Raw genomic sequence first — 5,036 nt, 5'->3', positions numbered from 1 at the left:
AAAGCTCTAAAGGGGCCCTGTTAAAGCTCCAGGGTGGCTGGCGGCGGGGGTGTCCTGGCCTTGGGTGCCTGTCTCACGTGTGGGTTGACTGTCCCCAAGCCTGGTGGTGATCGTGGGGAGCCCTGTCCCTCTCTGGAGGGTAAAGCTCTAATGTGGCGGGCAAAGCTCTAAGGCGGCCCGGGCCAGAGCTCCAGGGTGGCTGGGGCTGCTGCCCCCACTGGCCTTGGGTGCCAGCCTTGTGCGTGTGGGTGGAGTCCCCAAGCCTTGCGGTAGTTGCGGGGAGCCCTGCAAGGAGAAGCTCTAAATGGGCCCTGTTAAAGCTCCAGGATGGCTGGGGGGGTGCTGGTCCCCCCAAGCACCCAGCCTTGGGTACCTGTCTCACATGTGGGGCGACTTTCCCTCCCCAGCGGGATAAGCTCCAGGGTGGATCAAAAACCTCTTACGTGGAGGGGGGGAGAAAAACTCTAAGGTGGCCTTACCAGAGCTCGAGGATGACGATTGGTGCTGGCCCATGCCTTTGGGCACCTGCCGGTGCCCTGTCCTTTGTCAGGTGGGGGGGCCAAAGGCCCTTCCCATCCAGGGCCATTGGAATGCTTTGACCTACCAGATGGCCGCTCTCCGTGCCCGGCCATCTGGTTATTGGCCAGAGGAATGTCTGCAAGGACCAGGCGCCTTGGCTGCTGTGGAAGTTCTGATGGGCGTCAGTTTAAAATGTTTCTCCAGTTGGGTCTATAAGAAGCCCGATGCTTTTGCCGAGAGGTCCCACTCTGTCACTCTGGGTACACAGATGACAAAACTTAGTCTCCTTCCTCCGGATTACTATAGACTGGGTGAGAGGGACCTGTCTGCGCTCCTCTTGGTTCTCCTTGCCCAACCCGGGCTCTATGGTGAAAACCCGGGCCAGCCGGGGGGCGTGCCCCACGCAATGCCCCAGCAGAGACTGGCCTGCTGGGGGTGCTCTTCCGAGCACTCCATGGGATCGATTTGGTGCACTTGGTCTGTCTAGGGTTGGACTGCTTGGCCATCCTCGGCTGTTTCAAGCATTTTGCTTCCACTCGCCTTGGGACCGTGTCAAGGGTTTACTTCCCTCTGGGAGGGCCCCCTCGTGTGGGCAGCTCTAGAGCGAAGGCTAAGCAGCCCGGCAACTCCCCAGTGGTAAGATCAGACGGGATCCCCTCGCAAGCCACGACGCGGCCCCTCCTCCACCAAGCACGTTTCTCCAGCAGTTCGGAACACACGTTGGCTGCTGACCCCCTCTGTCGCCATACCAGTGGCAGCGTGCTGGCAAACCCCCCCTACCGGTTCAAGTTGTGCCTGGCCTCTCCCACCCACCCTGTGGCATGGCTGAGCAGGCCCGGCCGCCGGCACCGGCGTGACCAACCTGTCCACCCGACACGCACACGTCTAGGGATGCTCTTTGGCGCTCGGGTCCTGCAGACAGCCCCAGAGGGTGCGAAGGTTGGCTCTGAGGCAGTCGCGCGGCTCCCCCCGTTGCCACCCTCCATCAGGTGAGGCTACCTCATTGATCCTGCCAGTAGCATATGCATGTCTGAAAGATTAAGCCATGCACGTGTAAGTACAAACGACTGGTACAGTGAAACTGCAAATGGCTCATTAAATCAGTTATGGTTCCATTGATCGTGCCATCTGTTACTTGGATAACTGGTAATTCTAGAGCTAATACATGTCGACGAGCGCGGACCTCCCGGGATGCATGCATTTATCAGACCAAGACCAATCCGGGCTCGCCCGGCCGCTTTGGTGACTCTAAATAACCTCATGCCGATCGCACATCCATGTGACCGCGACGATGCATTCAGATCAACTTTCGATGGTACTTTGGTGACCACGGGCAATGGGGAATCGGGGTTTGATTCTGGAGAGGGAGCCTGAGAAACGGCTACCACATCAAGGAATGCAGCAGGCGCCGAAATTACCCAATCCCGACTCCGGGAGTTAGTGACGAAAAATAACAGTACAGGACTCTTTCGAGGCACTGTAATTGGAATGAGTACAATTTTTAAATCCTTTAACGAGTACCCATTGGTGGGCAAGTCTGGCGCCAGCAGCCACAGTAATTCCAGCTCCAATAGCATATATTAAAGTTGCTGCAGTTAAAAAGCTTGTAGTTCGATCTTGGGATTGAGCTGGCGGTCCGCCGTGAGGCGAGCTACCACTGCCTGTCCTAGCCCCTGCCTGAACGTCCTGGGGGTCTGAAGCGTTTACTTTGAAAAAAGTACAGTGTTCAAAGCAGGCTGGTCGCCTGAATACTTAAACTAGGAATAATGGAATAGGACACTGGTTCTATTTTGTTGTTTTTCGGAACTGAGGCCATGATTAAGAGGGACGGCCGGGGGCATTCGTATTGTGCCGCTAGAGGTGACATTCTTGGACCAGCGCAAGACGAACCAAAGTGAAAGCATTAGCCAATAATGTTTTTATTAATCGACTGTTGTTTTTGGTTGTTAGTCTTCAGGTCTGCCACTCTGCCAAATTCCCCTAGGAGTGCTGTTAACTTCCCGAGGGAAGTGTCCATGTCTGTTAGCACGACTAGGAGGTCGTCGGCAAAGGCCATTGCCTTATGGTCTTCCCCACCGAATGTAATCCCTTTTATTCCCCTCTCCTGTCTAATTCTAGCTAGGAAGGGTTCGAGAAAGTTTGCGTACAGGAATGGTGACATGGGCAGCCCTGCTTAGTACCCCTAGTGATCCTTATCACCTGGGAGACATGCCTATTGATAGCCAGCCTGATAAGTGGTGCTCCATAGTTGACTTTGACCAGGTGGACAAGGCCCGGGCCAAACCCCATAGCCATCATGGTAGCAAATAAGAATGACCATTTGACTCAGTCAAATGCTTTCTCTGCATCTAGTGCTAACACTCCCTGCCCTCAGGACTGCCCTGTTTGACTTCTCTATCAGGTGGGATATTCGACTAATGTTGACAAACGTTTGTCGCCCCTTGACAAAGCCTGCTTGATCCGGGTGGATCAGGTCAGTGATTACTTTATCCATTCTAGATGTTAGAATTTTTTGTAAAGATTTTGGCATCAAGGTTTATTAGGGCAGTAGGGCGGTGGGAGCTACAGAGGGTTTGTTTCTTGTTTGGCTTAGGGAAGAGGATTACCTTGGCCTCCTCCATGGACTGGGAGATGTGGCCCATATCGGAGAAGGAGTTGAACAGGGATGTCATTAATGGGACTAATGTGGTATGGAATGCTTTATAGAATGTGGCGGGGTACCCGTCCGGGCCTAGGGCTTTATTTGGTTGTAGCGATTGGATCGCTGCACGCACCTCGTCTTAGGTAATCGTCCCTTCTAAAGCGTCACGCTGGCTCTGTTCTAATCTTTTTAGCCAGCAAGATTTTAAGAAGGCCTTTTGGAGGTCACTCTCCGGTGCCTCCACAGAGTAGAGGCTTGTATAGAACTCTGTGAACGCCTGAAGGATCTCTTCTGTACGTGTGGTTTCCTGTCCCTGCACCATCTGAATGTGGCGTATTGTACCTGCTGCCTCCTTCTGCTTAACCTACCTGGCTAAGAGCCGGCCTGTCTTGTTTGCCTGGAGGTAATACTTCTGCCTCAAGAATCGGAGCGATTTTACTGCTTGTTTAGCTAGAAGGATATTGATTTGCCCTTTGATATGCCTATACTCCCTCCTGATCATTACCCCCACTATCGGTCTCCATTACCCCTGTCTAGGTCCACCTGAAGGGCCTTCTCCTGTTTGGCTCGAGATGCCTGCTTTGCTATGAGCATCCCCCACATGGTTGCCTTAAAGGCGTCCCATACTACATGTTCCTGCACCTCCGGGGTCTTATTTTCCCCAAAGAAGTTGCGGATGGACTTGTGTATCTCGTCACAAATTACTGCATCTCTCAGCAGATGTCAGGGGAACCGCCACTTCCAGAGGTCCCCCCTCCCCCTCCCATTGGATTTGTAGCTGCAGGGGAGTGTGGTCGGGCATGGCTATGGTTTCCCTTTCTATGATCCATACTTGGTAAAGCATTGTCTCCGAAACCAATATGTAATCAATTCTTGAGAATGTTCGGTGCACATGTGAGTAGTAAGTATACCCCTTGGAGTCCCCTTTTAGTTCATGCTATGTATCTGCTAATGCCATTCTGTTATGCTAGCCTGTAGTTTACTAGATGGGCCTTCAGATGTGGGTGTCCTGTCTGCGCTTCTGTCCGTGGATGGGCGCCACGCCAAGTTAAAATCCCGTCAGTATTAGCTGGCTTGTTGTTAATTGGTTTAGCTTCTCCAAAACCCCCTGCAAGTATTCGTCCTGCCCGGAGTTGGCGGCATACACTGTGGCGATTGTGAGAGGCCACCCCCCATTGTAGCTGGACGAAGAGGAATCTACCTTCCTTGTCGACTTTTGTGCCTATTATTTCGACGTCAGGTAGGTGTCTAAACGCTATGAGGACCCCTCAAGCTTTGCTCTTGTCGTTGGCCTGCAGAACCTGGGGTTATCCTCAACTTCATTCTGTATCTGTCTTGCTTACGGATATCGGTCCCCTGGAGCGTCACAATGTCGGGCTTGGTATCCTGGAGGAGGTTCTCCAGTTTCTGTCTCTTTAGTCGGTGTGTTTAGTCCTCTAACATTGAGTTTTAGTATTTGGATCCCTACCCATACCCCGTTACGTTCTGAGAGTAACCATGTCGAAACGATCCCCCTCCGGCTGGACTCGGCTCAACTTCCCCAGGCCGTAACATCGCCCCCTCCGGTTAGACTCGACTCAACTTCCCCAGGCCGTAACATCGACAACTCCGGCTGGACTCGGCTCAACTTCCCCAAGCCATAACATCGTCCTAGGTTGCTGGATCTCGTTCCCATCCCAGAGAATAACTGTGCGGGGAGAGCCGCTCCTCTGCTCTCCCCTGTTTCCAAGATCTGTCACCCACCAGCCCCCCCCCGTCTCCCGGAGCCGACCCTTAGGCTGACATTCCCTGTGTAACCCCACCGGGTCTTAACCCTTGTCTCGTGATCCCCCCCCTGCTGATGTTAAGTGGACAGCCTATTCAGCCTGGGGCTTCG

This window comes from Ambystoma mexicanum, chromosome 3q (genome assembly GCF_040938575.1).
Source record: "Ambystoma mexicanum isolate Mex_15411 chromosome 3q, UKY_AmexF1_1, whole genome shotgun sequence".
Classification (NCBI taxonomy): Eukaryota; Metazoa; Chordata; class Amphibia; order Caudata; family Ambystomatidae; genus Ambystoma; species Ambystoma mexicanum.
This window is presented reverse-complemented; position numbering follows the sequence as displayed.